The following is a 17,261-nucleotide window of genomic DNA, read 5'->3' on the forward strand; positions in this document are numbered from 1 at the left end:
CTTGATCAGACAGTACTTTAGCTCATAGGAGACGAGGGAGGTTTTTCTTTATTGTGGTCCAGGTAAAGGAGAAGGTACAACACAAGTTGTGCTTTGGATTTACTCTTTCTAGTCACCCTGCCAGGGAAGACTAACTCCCCTAGGAGAGCAACTGGCAGACGGTCCATCGTTTCCTCGTGGCCCCTCCCCTTTTCCAATCATTCCCTCTTGTTGAAATCATCTCACAGGTCGCCTAAATTAGGTCTCTGAGTTCTTGTTCTACCTTTTCCACATAAGCAAACCCAAAGAGTTTTACCCACTGTGAGAATCTTTCAATTCTCAGAAGTCTCACCCATTCCATTCTATGGAGGGATGTTTCTCCTTGTCCTAGATCCTGCTTGACGGTGGTGTATGTACATCCTTTGTCTGCTCTTGACTCTGAATTCCTTAGGCCACCAACCCAGCCATTCTAAACTCATACTACTTCACTTCCTCAGCACTTCCTGTAACAGCAAGACATCCATTCTTTCTTCCAAATCGTTCGATTCTCCCATAGTGGTCATCTCAACCAGTCTCTCACTCACTGCCCCACGGTCCTGGAAAATCACACAAATGACTCCTGAAAGACTGGTGAAAATATCCCCTTTTTTCCAGGTACAGGCCTCTTCAGGCCCCCCCCCACACACACACACAAAGATGTACAATTGTGCTGTATTTACATGTGAAACTGAAACAGCCTTCTGTGTCTGCAGTCATTTCTGCTTCTTCTCTCTGCCTTATCTGGATCTCTAAATTCTGTTTTAAGCATTTCTAGGTCTTTATTTGTACTGATGTACAGATATTTAATGAATTTAACTGGACACATTATGCAGCATCTATAAAGAAATGTTTAGGCGTATGTGATATATTAGAAGCCTGTTTCTCTTCTAAGGTAGGTTGTGCCACCAACTGCCTTGAATCACAGACTAGAAAAGTCATTCAACTGCTTTCTGACTGCAAAGAATACTGTGGAAACTAGAAATGTCAGTAATTTCTATATGGGCCAGGAAGATAATTTGCTAAACTGTCAACCTGTTGTTTTGCATTTGTCTAACTAATCCAACCAGTTCTGTGAAGGAAGCCCAGTATTTGCTGGAGGTATATCAAACGCAGCAATGTGCTTTGCTTTGATAAAAGAACTCTGCTGCAGTTTTCGTTCACTTAAAAAGCAGAAATGTCAAGTATTTATGAAAAGCATTGGTACGATTTGATTACTAATAGTTGAAAACTATTCCCTGATAATTTCAAGACTTCAATTGCAGACCTCTACTATAGCAACATTTTCTTTTCAGACGTGTATTTAGGTCTCCAGACACTGAATAAATAGAAATAATTTCATTCAAAATAGCAAAAAGAAATTCTGTCCATGTTAGACTGTTGTATTTTGTTTTCTGGGTGTTTTTTTTTTTTTTTTTTTTAATGAAGTAGGTTATAACCAGGTGGTTTGTTTTATGAGATTAATATTGTAGTCTAACAATGGATTTAGAATCCTTTAACACTCAGCTTTCCTAAATTATTATCTTGGCTCTATGTGCTTTGTATTAACACCAATAGTTTGCCACTAAGACCACTCATTTAACTGAGCAAACAAAGATTTACAGCTTAGGAACCAGAAAGAATCAAGCATCTGATTGTGTAGATTGTAAATGAGAGGGATATCAGCAACTCCAAAGGACAAATCTATAAAAGGCAGCATTTTTATTCTTGGTAGGATATGAAAAATGTCTTTATTTCAGGCCTGATGACTGTTCCCATGCGAGAGGCATAAAAAAATCATTATACAGCAGCCTTTGTCTACACTCACTGACTCTTTAGGCAAATGGCATCCACAAAATAGATTCTAAGTACTGCTTCCCTTACAGAGATCTTTTCAAAGTGAATGATTGGATTGGGTTACTTTCTGTGATCACTACCAATGAAATATTTGTTAGTTAAAAATTGAAGCCTTGGCCCTGGCCGGTTTGGCCGAGCAGTTGGAGTGTTCGTGGGCCCGCGGACCAATGAGTTTACAGGTTCGATGTTGGTCAAGGGCACATACTTCCATTGCAGTTTGTCCCCGGCCCTGGTCTGGAGTCCTGCGGGAAGCAACCAGTTGGTGTGTTTCTCTCCCATCGATGTTTCTCTCTCTCCCTCTATCTTTCTCACTCCCATTCTACCTGAAGATAAATAGAAAAATATCCTAGGATGAGGATTAAAAAAAAAATCGAGGCTTTGTTTTAAAATTTAAGGTAAAGGATAACAACAAAATGCAAGAATTCTTGTGAAGACTCAAATGCTTTTCATGAACATTAAAATCTTTATTTATTTATATTATTTCATTTATTTATTTATTTTTGTTACAGATGGTTCTCCTTTTTCCCCCCATTGACATCCTCCTCCCCTTCCCACCACCCCGCCCCAGCATTATTGTCCATGTCCTTGTTTACACATACACGCGTAAAAGTTCTGTGGTTTATCTCTTCCCTCCCTTCACATCCACCTCTTCTGAGGTTTGTCAGTCTGCACCCCACTTCCATGTCTCTGGGTCTATTTTGTTTCTCAGCTTGTTTTGTTCATTATATTTTCAGATAAGTGAACAATGGACAACTGCTCCCATTAAACTTTTGAAATACTTGTATGAGATTTAACACAGCTGATATTCTCTCAAAAATTTGCCTGACTGGTGTGGCTTAGTGGTTGAGTGTCGACCCATGCACCAAGAGGTCACTGGTTTGTCAGGGCACATGCCCAGGTTGTGAGCCCAATCCCCAGTGGGGGCCATGCAGGAGGTGGCCAATCCATGTTTCCTCTCATCAATGTCTCTATCTCTCTCCCTCTCCCTTCCTCTCTCTCTAAAATCAATAAAGAAGAATTATTAAAAAAATTTTTTTTATCATGACCTATGGACATGGACAACTAAGCCGGGGACGGGGCAGAGGTGGGGTGGGGAGGGGGTGCCAATGGGGTAAAAAGGTGAAATATCTGTAACAAAAAAATAAATAAAAAATTAAAAGAAAAAAAATTTTTTTTTAAATCTTTTATACTTTCGAAATAAGAAAAAAATGTTTAATGTTTCCGACTCTCGTTAATCTCTCCTTTGGGTAACCAGGAGTGTGTCTCTGTTGTTCCATGCTATGCCAATGACAGTAATCTGTCTCTTATTTAGTGCAGGCAGGTATAACCAGCAAGAGAGTAAAGTGACCATAAGAATTAGTGCAAAGCACTTGCCCAAGAGGAGGGAGATGGGGTTGGAGAGGCCAAGCAAACACGAAAACAAGCCTCTCCTTGCCCGTACTCTCACGGAGCCAGGGCTTCCTGGAAGCCGTAGCTCGGGGGAACTAGAGTCCACCAAGGACAGCTTGGCCTCGGGCTCAAGAACACGTGAGGACAGCCCACTTGGCTCTCCGAAGAACTTCACGGCTGAAGCAAAAGGAATCCTAATATCAAAACAGGTTGAGACAAGAAAATGATTAGTAACTCAAGTGTCTGGGTGGAAAGGGATTAGGAATTACCACCGCCTACCCATTCCTTCCTACCAAGCTCAGAGCTATTTCAACAGACCATACCAATTCCTTGAGAGCATTTAAGAAATGAGATATTTCCAGCATGATCTCCTTCCCACATGTGCCTCTTCACCCTGCCTGAGGGGAGGGGAGGTTAAGCGTCGTGGAGGGAACCAAATTTGGAAAACCTTGTTCCTAGAAGTTTATACACTCAAGTGCACTGTGGCTTTGGATCGCACCACCTCCAGAGTGTCTGCTTTTTCCAAATAATGGATCAGGACAGATTTGTTCCTTCCCAAGATCGAATTTTGCACTCATTTTCTCTAGCTTGGGACATGCTGCCCCTGTGCTTATGGCACCATGGCACTGGACCTGCCTGGAAGTGCTGTCATTGATTCTTGGGGTTAGGCCAGGCCTTGCTGACCCAGTTGTCATTGCTGTGGCCACGAAATGGGATGTGCGCTTAACACCCGGGCCCTCCTGTCCAGGCAGGGGTGGGAGCCGCTGCTGCTTACTTACCTTACTGATAAAGTGGTCCCCTGTCTTTAGCCACAGCCGCTGCTGCTGCTCCTCCTACTTCTTTTGGTTTTTTAAATTTATGTTTTACAGTTAAAAAAATCAGTGCATATGGTCTCATGGCTCAGGAGGGTTTGTAGTGATAAATCTTTGTTCCAACCCTGTCCTCCAACCACTGATTGCCCTTCTGTAACAAGTAAAAATGAACGGCTATTTTTTTTTTCTCTTTTTGAAAATGTTAACAGACTACATTTGAGAGGTGTATGTTTGTTTATTTGCTTTTTCATGTAACAAAATATGGCACTGTCTCCGGCAATGAGTGAGGGCCTGTTTCCCAGCTCTCACCAACACAGTTTTATCAAAACGTTTTATCTTTGTTCATCTGATAGGTGAAAAATATCAGTATAGTTGTAGTTTGTAATAATTCCCCATAAGAAGTAGCAAAAATGCCTGCTAGCATTACCTGTCCATTCTCTACCTCTGTAGAGAACCGACCCCGCGAAGGAGAAGAGAGAACTGACCCAGTGTTTCCTTCGTCAAGCCAGCCCCCCGCCGGGCAGCCAGCATCGCCTCAGCTCCTGGTCCTTTCCCTACGAGCAGGAGTCCTTGAGTCAGTGTGCATGCAGCTCCCCTGACCTGGAATTTGGCGGGCAATCTCTATGACCTCTGAGTAACTACGTGTGACTGCACACACCAGCCAGCTTCTCCTGGTATTCTTCTTTCTAGAGAGCTCTTTGCTGTGTCCCCTCCTCAGGTTTGCAGCAGCTGGAGCCTAAGCGTCAAGGGTCAGTGGTAGGGAACTGTTTCCAAAACCCCAGCTGAGAGTTCTGAATGTATAGGACATCTAGCAAGAGCTATGACCTTCGATCGAGAGCACAGCCAGACCACTGCCTCCCAGCAGAGGGGTGAACCAGCAGACTAGACAACTTGACCTCTCTTCCCACCTCCATATCCTGCTGGTGCTCTCCATTGGCTGACCATCACCAGAAGCCAGAGGGGGAGGGAGACCACTGATATAGCCACTGAGTCACACAATAATGGAGAAGGGCAGAGAGGGGAGCTAGAAGAGCAAACAGAAGACACCCAGCACCCAAAATGGCAAATCTGGAGTTCCTTTGGGACTTGTTCCCTCAGACTCTTTATTTGCCGCCTGAATTTTCCAGACTCCTGGAAGACAAACATCAATGAGTCCAAGACTTGCAGTCATGACAGTCCATACTTCCCCTCATGCAAGATTCTTCTGGTCGATGGACACTCAGCAGCACAGTAGCCATATTACCTCTGGGTTACTTGTAAAGTTTTAAAAGCCGATCGTCTGGATCTTGGATTAGTAAGGAGTCATATGGAAGAAAAAGATCTGAATAAAGAAGAGGTTATTATTATTATTATTCACTAGCCACTAGCAGATAATGTTTCATGAAGATCTTTTTGTTTTATAGGTTGAAAATAGTTCATGTGTGTGCTTTGGAGATCATGTAGTCTAAGTAGGCTAAGGCAAGTTACTGTTTTAACTCTAGAATCCTAGTGTCTCACTATTTTAAGACAATGGGTACAAATGAAGCCCCATTAATATTAATATCATCTCAATAGTACCTCACTTCCACTTGTTTAACTATAGTAAGAGGCCTAATTTTTAACAGTGCCCCTGTTTCTAGAAATTTACTAGAATTCTCAGGGATCTCACATGTGCCCGTGAGTCAGTCGTGGTCATTATTTGCTATTCTGGTAAGATGAACTAAGGTTACACAGCCTCAGGGGCTGACAGTTCTATAGAAGTATCACACAGAACTGTAACAGCTTCTATGCCCATGGTTGTCCCTCAACAATGCCTAGAGCTACATGTAGTATTACTGAGCTGGAGCCAGGCAGCAGGCTGGTCTGGTGGAGTTGGAACAGCAACGTTGCCCATGAGGTTAGAAGTCCAAACATTGATCTTACAAAGTGAGAAGAAGAATACTCCCTCTGGGTTAAACTCACATGCAGCTGTACAGGGTCCCAAAACAAGGTTGCATGTACCCAAAGTGTTAGAAAATTTAGTCTCACAGTTCTTTTACTTAATACACTCTGCAGCTTTTACCAAGGGTCATACCTACTGCCAGAGTCTGTGTGGAGGTAAGTTCTAGAGCAGTGATCTAAAATCAACACCCGTTCTGAAGCTCATGCTCTGCTCCTGCGTCTGACTTGCTAGACCAGGCTTCTCCCTCTCGTGTACGGAGCTGCCATTGCGCTCATGCCTCACATTGTTCTTTCAGAACTCTGACCTCCGTGAGAGCCACACCAGTCCATCACACATGTTGTGCATGCCTTTACAGAGTTCAAAGTCTTTTTCTGGGAAAGACCTTGGGCCCTGGGATAGATCAGTGGATGCAAACAGATTCATAGTGAGAGATGTTCCCCAAGTCTTGTCCAAAACACCACATGCACTCTTTTCCAGGCCACTCTTCCACCTCGAAAATATTCAGCTGCACAGATATCATAAAAGGGAACAGTTTCTTCTGGGGTGGGATGGAAAGTACAGTGCCCAAAAGTTGCCATGTTAACTCTCATTCACAAACCATTCCTAAGTGATGGCCTCTAGACAGTCAAGCCAAATTGATAATTTAATCAGTAAATAAATAAACGAATAAATAAACTCTTCCCTACAGTAGTATCCTAATTAATAAATGTAGGAGTGATGAAAATAGAAAATTATCATTTGGTAGACACAACAGTAATAATTATTTCAGGGAGAGGTAATTAATGGGTACTAAAATGAGTGGGCAAAAGTATGATGAAAAGCAGAATATTTACATAGTTTCAAAGGATCCCCTGATTAAATGCTTGTTGATTTTAACGAGAAGAACAGTAACTTACAGTGATAAAACCTGGCAGATAACACCTTAACTAAATGATCAAAGTAAGCGTCACTCGTGATGTGACATGCTGACTATGTACCCCGATAGAAAGCACTGAAATATTTATGCCAAAAGTGTGCAACCTGAATTTCATGAGGAAATATCAGAGAAACCCAAACTGACCAACATTCTACAAAAACAAAAACAAAACAACCTGACTAGTACTCTTCAAAAAAATCAAAGAAAGACAAAGAAAAACTGACATTAAAGACTAATAATCCAGCCCTGACTGGTGTGGCTCAGTTGGTTGGAGGTGATGGGTTCGATTCCTGGTTAGGGCATATACCCAGGTTTCAGATTCATCTCCAGGTGGGGCACGTGCTGGAGGCAACCTATGGATGTTTCTCTCTCACTCACTTTTTATCTTTCTCTCTCTCCCTCCCTCTCTTCCTTTCTCTAAGATCAATTTTTAAATGACCAATTAAACCATGAAAATTAAATACAATGCAGGATCTTAAATTGGACCCTGAGCAGAAAAAGTACATTAATAGGACATGATAAAATTTGAATAAGGTCTGTAGATTACTTAGTACTCTGTCAAGTTAATTTCCTGTTTTGAAAATGATACTGTGGTAATATAAAATAATATTTGTAGAAGCTAGGTGAAGAGTACACAGGAACTCTTTATACTATTTTATTGCAAGTTTCTCACAACTAAAAGTATGTCAAAATTAAAAGGTGAGGAGTGTGGACGAGCAACCTCAAGAAGGGAAGAAATGCGGGGCAGAAGTTTCCTGTGCTGTGGATGGGGAGCAACCAGCTACCATGGCAAGCAGCTCATCAGGGCACTTCTCCCTGAGTGGCCAGGAGGCCCCACCATTTTGGAAGATCCCTGGTCAGTTTTGGGAGGAGGCAGCGGGAGCAGCTAGGGCCCAGTGACCTGAGCCCACCAGTGTACCTCAAACCAACAGACCAGTGGACCCCACTGTATCAACACAGACCAGTGCAGAGCAGCAGTGCCGTTAAGGTGCCTACTGCAGAAGCCACAAGTGGCTGGGAGCCCAGCACCATCCCCCATAGCAGCAGCCTGATTAGAGCCAAGACACAACCCCAGCAACAGAGGCTCTGGAGCAGACATCCATCCCCAGGCAGCAGCAGCACAGATCGGCAGCTGAAACCCATCAGCAGAGGCTGAGCAGGAGCTGAGTCCCACCAGGCAACAGCACTCCCCAGCCGCCAGTGGTGGTATCCAGAGCTCCAGTGGGGCCTGAGCAATACAGCTGCCTGTGGAACCAGTGGAGCCAGAGACTCCAGTGGGACCTGCACGATCCAGCAGCATCACCTATCACAACAGACCAATACCAGTCACCAGTAGTCAATCCTCCAGGACCTACATCAAGCAACAGGTGCCATGCACCAGAACAGTCTGGGGAGGGGGGGAGGAGGAGGCACAGCAGCTTTATTTGATACGCACCTGCCTGCCTACACATTCCAACATCCCTCACCAGGTATAGAACTACCAGATGGCTAAAATGGGGAGACAAAGAAACAACACCCAAATTTAAAAAAGGAAGAATCACCGGAAAAAGAACTACATGAAATGGAAGAAAGCAATTTGTCAAATAAATAATTCAAAGCAATGATTTTAAGGGTGCTCAAGCAATTCAGTGGGAACTACAAGCAACTTAATGAGAACTGTAGAGAGCTCAGCAGGAACTACATCAGCTTAAAAAAAAGAGGTAGAAGCTATGAATAAAAATCAACAGGAAATAAAGAATGACATAGCTGATATGAAATATACCTTAGAAGGATTCAATAGTAGATTAGAAGAAGCTGAAGATCAAATCAGTGAGTTAGAAGACAAGGAAGAAAAAAATGCCCAAATAGAGCAGCAAATGGGGAAACAAATTAAAAAACGGGATGAGAGTTTAAGAGAGCTTTGGGACAACACAAAGCATAATAACATTCACATTATAGGGGTACTAGTAGGAGAAGAATCAGAGAAAGAAAAAGAGAACCTGTTTGAAGAAATAATGACAGAAAACTTTCCTAATTTGGCAAAGAAAAAAGTCACACAAGTCCAAGAAACACAGATAGTCCCAAGCAAGATGAACCCCCAAAAGTCCCACAACTAGACACATTGTAATAAAAATGGCAAACATTAAAGACAAAGAAAGAATTTTAAAGAAAGCAAAAGAGAGACAGAAAGTTATGTACAAGGGACCTCCCATTAGACTATCAGCTGATTTCTCAACAGAAACAGCGCAGGCCAGAAGGGAGTGGCATGAAATGTATAAAATAATGAAAGGCAAGGGTCTGAATCCAAGACTACTCTATCCAGCAAGGCTATCATTCAAATTTGAAGGCAAAATAAAGAGCTTCACAGACAAAAATAAAAAAGCTAAAGGAATGTACCACCACCAAACCAGCACTGCAAGAAATGCTAAAGGGACTGCTATTAAGAAGAAAAAATAAAGAGAGCAACACAGGCATAAAATAAACATGGAAACCAATAAGTATCTATCAATAATAACCTTAAATGTAAATGGCTTAAATGCCTTAATCAAAAGACATAGGGTAGCTGATTGGATAAGAAAACACAACCCATATATATACTGTCTACAAGAGACCCACCTTACAACAAAAGACTCACACAGGATGAAAGTAAAGGGATGGAAAAATTTTTCCAGACAAATGGAAATGAAAAAAAAGCTGGTGTAGCAATACTCATATCTGATAAGTTAGACTTCAAAACAAGGGCCATAATAAGAGACAAAGAAGGCTATTATATAATATTAAAGGGAACAATCCAACAAGAGGATATAACCCTGGAAAACATATATGCACCAAACACAGGAGCACCAAAATATATTTTAAAATTTCTGTAGGACTTCAAAGGAGAGCTCAATAGCAATACAATTATAGTGGGTAACTAACACCCTGCAGAAACCACTGGATAAATCTTCTAGACAAAAATTAACAGGGACACACAGTCCTTAAATAATGAATTAGATCAGCTAGACTTAATTGACATTTACAAAACATTTCACCTCAAAGCTACATTCTTCTCAAGTATACATGGGACATTCTCGAAGATAGACCACATGTTGGGACACAAAGTAAATCTCCACAAATATAAGAAGATTGAAATCATATCAAGCATCTTCTCAGATCACAATGGTATTAAACTAGAAATCAATTATGACAAAAACACGCAAAAACATTCAAACACATGGAGGCTAAATAGCATGTTAATAAAAAAACAAATGGGTTGCCAAGAAGATTAAGGAAGAAATTAAAAACTTCCTGGAAACCAATGAAAATGAACACACAATGACACAAAATCTATGGGACATAGCAAAAGCAGTCCTGAAAGGGAAGTTCATAGCACTACAGGCCTACCTCAAGAAACAAAAAAAATTCCTAATTGATTTTCTTCTTCTTTTTTTTTAAATTTTCCTTTATTGATATTGGAGAGAGAGGAAGGGGGGTGGAGAGAGAGATAGAAACATCGATGAGAGAGAACATCAATTGGCTTCCTCCTGCATGCCCCCCACCCCTGGGGATTGGGCCCACAACCTGGGCATGTGCCCTGACCGAGGACCGGTCTTGGTGCATGTGTTGACGGTCAACCACTGAGCTACAATGGTTAGGCCCTAATTGACTTTCTAACCCTACAATTCAAAGAACTAGAAAGTAAACAAAAAGAAAAACCAAGAGCAAGTAGAAGGAAAAAAAATAGTGAAGATCAGAACAGAAATGAACGACATAGAAACTAAAAAAAAAAAAAATTCAAAAGATCAATGAAACAAAGAGCCGGTTCTTTGAAAAAATAAACAAGATTGATGGACCTTTAGCCAGACTCACCAAGAAACCAAAAGAGAAGACCCAAATAAACAAGATCAGAAACGAAAGAGGAGAAGTAACAACTGACACCACAGAAATACAAAGGACCAATAAAACATACTATGAACAGTTATACACCAACAAATTGGACAATCTAGGCGAAATGGAAAAATTTCTAGAAACACACAGTCTCCCAAAACTGAACTGGGAAGAGATAGAAAACTTGACTAGACCAATAACAACTAAGGAAATTGAAGATGTAATCAAGAAACTCACAGCAAACAAAAGCCCAGGCCCAGGCGGCTTCATGGGGGAATTTTACCAAACATTCAAAGAAGATCTAACACCAATTCTCCTCAAAAAAATCCAAAAAATCCAAGAAGACAAAAGACTTCCAAACTCATTTTATGAGGCCAACGTATTTCTAATTCCAAAACCAGATAAAGACACTACAAAGAAAGCAAACTACAGGCCAATATCTCTGATGAACACAGATGCCAAAATCCTTAACAAAATATTAGCAAATCGGATCCAGCAATACATCAAAAAAAACTATTCATCATGACCAAGGGATTCATCACAGGGATGCAAGGATGGTACAATATCCGCAAATCAATAAATGTTGTAAACCACATAAACAAAATAAAAGATAAAAACCATATGATCATATCAATAGATACTGAAAAAGCATTCGACAAAATCCAGCATCCCTTTTTTATAAAAACGCTCAGCAATGTGGGAATAAAAAGATCATATCTTGATATAATAAAGGCCATATATGAAAAACCTACAGCCAACATCAGATTCAATGGGCAAAAATTACAAACATTTCCCTTAAGAACAGGAACCAGACAGGGATGCCCACTCTTGCCACTCTTATTTAACATGGTACCGAAAGTCTTAGTCACAGCTATTAGACATGAAGAAAACATAAAGGAAATCCAAATAGGAAAGGAGGAAGTGAAACTGTCATTATTTGCAGATGACATGATACTGTACATAGAAAACCCCAAAGACTCCATCAAAAATCTACTAGACTTAATAAATGAATTTGGCAAAGTAGCAGGATACAAAATTAAAGTCAAGAAATCGATGGCATTCTTGTACACCAACAACGAACTCAATGAAAGAGAAACTAAAAAAGCAATCCCGCCCTGGCCAGTTTGGCTCAGCGGTTGGAGCGACGGCCTGTGGTCCTGAGAGACCCGGGTTCGGTTCCTGTTAAGGGTGCATACCTCGGTTGCAGTTTGTCCCCGACCCTGGTTGGTTGTGCAGATGGCAGCCACTAGATGTGCCCCTTTCATGTTGATGTTTCTCTCTCTTTCTCTCTCTCTTTCTCTCTCTGTCTCTCTCTCTCTCTCTTCCTCTCTCTCCCTCCCACTCTACCTGAAAAAAAAAATGGAAAAATGTCCTCAGAAGAGGATAAAAAAAAAAAGCAATCCCATTTACCATTGCAGCAAAAAAAATTAAGATACCTAGGAATAAACATAACTAAAGAAGTAAAGGACCTCTTCACAGAAAACTACAGGTCACTGAAAAAAGAAATAGAGGAAGATATAAAAAAGTGAAAGCATATATCTTGTTCATGAATTGGAAGAATTAACATCATTAAAATGTCCATTCTACCCAAAGCAATCTATAGATTCAATGCAATCCCCATCAAAATACCAACGACATATTTCACAGAATTAGAACAAATACTCCAAAAGTTTATATGGAATCAAAAAAGATGCCAAATAGCTACAGCAATCTTGAAAAAAAAAAAAAAAAAAAGAACAAAGTAGAAGGCATCACAATACTGAACATCAGGTTATACTACAAAGCCATAATAATCAAAACAGCCTGGTATTGACACAAGAACAGGCATATAAGTCAATAGAACAGAATAGAGAACCCAGAAATTAACCCAAGTCATTATGCTCAACTAATATTGGACAAAGGTGGCAAAAGCATACAGTGGAGTAAAAACAGCCTCTTCAATAAATGGTGTAGGGAAAATTGGACAGCTACATCCAAAAAAATGAATTTAGACCATCAACTTACACCATACACAAGAATAAACTCAAAATGGATAAAAAACCTAAATGTGACTCGTGAATCCATAAAAATCCTAGAAGAAAAGGCAGGCAACAAAATTTCAGACATCACGCACAGCAGAATTTTCACTGATAAAATGCCTAAGGTGAGAGAAACAAAGGAAAAAATGAACACATGGGACTACATTAAACTAAAAAGCTTCTGTATAACAAAAGAAACAACCATCAAAATGGAAAGGGAACCTACTATATGGGAGAGCATAACTGCCAACAATATATCAGATAAGGTGCTAATTTCCAAAATTATAGAGTACTCATACACTCAACAAAAGGAAGACAAAGAACCCAATTAAAAAATGGGCAGAGAACCTAAATAGAAACCTCTCCAAACAGGACATACAAATGGCCAAGAGTCATATGAAAAAAGCTCAATGTCACTAATCGTCGGAGAGATGCAAATTAAAACAACAATGAGGTATCACCTCATACCTGTCAAAATGGCCGCCATCAACAAATCATCAAACAAGTGCTGGCGAGGGTGTGGAGAAGAGGGTACTCTAGTACACTGCTGGTGGGAATGCAGACTGGTGCAGCCACTATGGAAAACAGTATGATGTTTCCTCAAAAAATTAAAAATGGAACTGCCATTTGATCCAGTGATCTCATTTCTAGTAATATATTCTAAGAAGCCTGAAACACCAATCAGAAAAAATATATGTGCCTCTATGTTCATAGCAGCGCTATTTACAATTGCTGAGATCTGGAAACAGCCCAAGTGTCTATCAATAGATGAGTGGATAAAAAAGCTGTGGTACATATACACAATAGAATACTATGCAGCTGTAAGAAAGAAAGATCTCTTATCTTTTGGGACAACGTAGAAGGACATAGAGAATATTATCCTTAGCAAAACAAGCCAATCAGAGAAAGACAAATATCACATATTCTCACTTATTTATGGAATATAATGAAAAAAACAAAATTCAGAGTAAAATAGACCCAGAGACATGGAAGAGGGTGCAGACTGACAATCTTCAGAAGAGGTGGACGTGGAGGAGGGAAGAGATAAAGCACAGAACTTATAGGCATGTGTGCGTAAACAAGGACATAGACAATAATGCTGAAGGGGTGGGGTTGGGATTGGAAGGAGGGTGTCAATGGGGGGAAAAAGGAGAAACATATGTAACAAAAATTTAAAAATTAAAAATAAAATTTAAAAACTATGGCTGAGCCCTGGCCAGTTTGGCTCAGAGGTTAGAGCGTCAGCCTGCAATCCAGAGAGACCTGGGTTCGTACCTCAGTTGCAGTTTGTCCCCAGCCCTGGTTGGGTCAAGTGGGTGGCAACAACTCGATGTGTCCCTTTCACAGCGATGTTTCTCTCTCTCTCTCTCTCCCTCCTACTCTATCTGAACAACAACAACAAAAAATAGAAAAACGTCCTCGGGCGAGGATAAAAAAAAGAAGAAGAAAAAAAAGCTATGGCTGAGCAAAATTTACTTATACAATATTGGTTTGTGGGCAGCGTAAAAAAAAATACATATTAATTAAAAGAAATATCTTCACTGTTGATATTAAGACTAGACAAGCAAACTTTGCCTTTGATTAGTTATGTACAGGATTATTCAAGAATTTCTTTCTTCTTCTTTTTTTTTTTATCCTCACCCGAGGACATTTTTCCATTTTTTGTTCAGATAGAGTGGGAGGGAGAGAGAGGAAGAGAGAGAGAGAGAAACATCGAGTGGCTGCCACCCGCACGACCAACGAGGGCCGGGGACAAACTGCAACCGAGGTACGTGCCCTTAGCGGGAACCGAACCCGGGTCTCTCTGGACTGCAGGCCAACGCTCTAACCGCTGAGCCAAACCAGCCAGGGCTATTCAAGAATTTCTTAAAAGCACATTCTAAGCTCTCAGCATTTACCTTATTACCAAAAGTTGAAGGTCAGAATAGCAATTGTATGTGAAAATATTTAGGCAATCCTGGTTTCTTCCTGTAACAGTGTAAAAAGACCCCTGCTGGAAACTGTTGTTTTTTTTTATCCTCACCCGAGGACATTTTTTCATTTTTTGTTCAGATAGAGTGAGAGGGAGAGAGAGGAAGAGAGAGAGAGAGAGAGAAACATCAATGTGAAAGGGACACATTGAGTGGCTGCCACCGCACGACCAACCAGGGCCGGGGACAAACTGCAACCGAGGTACGCGCCCTTAGCAGGAACCGAACCCGGGTCTCTCTGGACCGCCAGCCAATGCTCTAACTGCTGAGCCAAACCAGCCAGGACTGGAAACTGTTTTATTATGGCAGTCAAACACTAAATACACTGACCTATCAGATGAGCAATTCCTGGGTGGATGGCTAATGGAAGAGGAAAGTTTTCCATTTGGCAAATGAAAAATCAAGACCCTCAAATCCCTTTCCTTAGGAAGTATAGCTTAGGAAAGGAATCTAGTACTTTTTGCTGTTTGGTGTGAAATATGTATCATTTCAAATGCAGTGAGTTCATTTACAGGGTCAGTGGAGAAACCCTGTTTAACTTAGAAGTGACATGTGGGAAAATAAAACAATACATATGAATAAAGAATCCTGCTTCAGCCCTGGGCCGGTTTCGCTCAGTGGTTAGAGCGTCAGCCTGCGGTCCAGAAAGACCTGGGTTCGGTTCCCGCTAAGGGCATGTACCTCGGTTGCAGTTTGTCCCCGGCCCTGGTTGGGTCAAGCGGGTGGCAGCCACTCGATGTGTCCCTTTCACATTGATGTTTCTCTCTCTCTCTCTGTTCCTCTCTTTCTGTACAAAAAAAAAAAAAAAAAAAAAAAGAATCCTACTTCACGGAAATTCATTTATCGTGGTAGAGTCTGGAACAGATTAACCGCGATGAACGAGGGCCGACTGTAATTGGCGCCACTGGAAACAGAACATTTTACCTGTCACATAAGAATATAAAATGTGCCCTGGCCGGTTTGGCTCAGCGGTTAGTGTCGGCCTGCAGTCCAGAGAGACCCGGGTTCTGTTCCCGCTAAGGGCATGTACTTCAGTTGCAGTTTTTCCCCGGCCCTGCTTGGTCCTGCGGGTGGCAGCCACTTGATGTGTCTCTCTCACATCGATGTCTCTCTCTCTCTCTCTCTTCCTCCCACTCTATCTGAACAACAAAATGAAAGAATGTCCTTGGGTGAGGATTAAAAAAAAAAAAAAGAAAATATTTTAGTAGTTCCTTAAACAGATATATAAGAAAAAAATAACTGAATAATTAGTAGCTTTAATTTGGGGGTAAACTCATAGTTTACCACAGTCTCCACCAAATTATTTAATTACCTAAAAATTTAAATAGTCACTCAAGATCTACTGGCCTTTTCATTTCAGAGAAATCAGCATTATTGACTAGCACTTGAGAACAAAGCTTTCTGAAAATTATCTGAGGCCAATATAAGAAGGAAAATTATTGGGATGTTTTTCCCAATGTCCATTTGAGGTCCAGTTCTAGAAACCCTGATTTTGTTTTGGCAAAAGAAAAAGGGGCAATACTCCTCATTTGGGAAAGAAAAAAAAGTCAGATGACAGAAGCGAGATTCAAATTCAAAGGAAAACTAGATCAAGAAGTGGCTAGGAAAAACTTTCCACTACCACCATCAAAGATATAACTGGGACTCTGGAAGAGTGTTTGAATTACTTTTATGTAAATATTAAATGGAAGGAGGATCCAGAAATTTGACACTTGGGTGAGAACATATCCATCCTTCGTGATGCTGTACATAATTGGGGAGTAATAGTGGGTGGGTTAAACAAGGTAATTTAGAGTGTAGAGAGGTAATCTAGAGTGTAGAGAGGGTAGATTTGGGAAAGTAGACTAGAGTGTAGAGAGGGTAGAGTTGGGAAGAATGATTACTAGGCTCTTGCAACAATAGTTCAGGTAGGTAATGATAAAGACCTGATCAAAGCAATGGCAGTAGGAATGATGAGGAAGGGAAGAATGCCAAACATCTCAGTTGTAAAATCAATAGGATTGGTGACTCATTGACAGAGAGGCATGGTTGAGATACCTCCAAGGTTTCTAATCATGAGTAACTGAGTGAACAATGATGCAGTTATCTGAGTTTTAAAATAAAGTTTCGTGGGGAAAATGGTGATCTCTAGTTGGACATTCAGGAGATATCCAGAACACAGCTGGAAATAAACATATATGCCGTATTTTGGAATGAGGCTGTAAACATGAATGAGAATTCACAAAATGTACAGAGAAAGAAGGGAAGAAGCTGAGCAGGAAAGCATGGTGGCTAGGGACATGTAAAAGCTGGGTAAAGAGAGAGGAGCAAAAAAAGAAACCAGAAGGAAGAACCTGACATCATAAATACTAAGGAAGAAGAACTCAAGAAGTAAATGGTCAATATTGTCAAATGCTTAATAAGATGCTAGCCAAAAAGAAGTTATTGGATTTGATGGTAACTATATGGACGGTAGAGGTAGAAACCAACTTGTTATAGTCTATGGAGTTAATGTCAGTGAGAATATTGGGATAGTAAATTATAGCTCTTCTGAATAAA

Source organism: Molossus molossus, unplaced genomic scaffold (assembly GCF_014108415.1).
Source record: "Molossus molossus isolate mMolMol1 unplaced genomic scaffold, mMolMol1.p scaffold_m16_p_5, whole genome shotgun sequence".
Taxonomy (NCBI): Eukaryota; Metazoa; Chordata; class Mammalia; order Chiroptera; family Molossidae; genus Molossus; species Molossus molossus.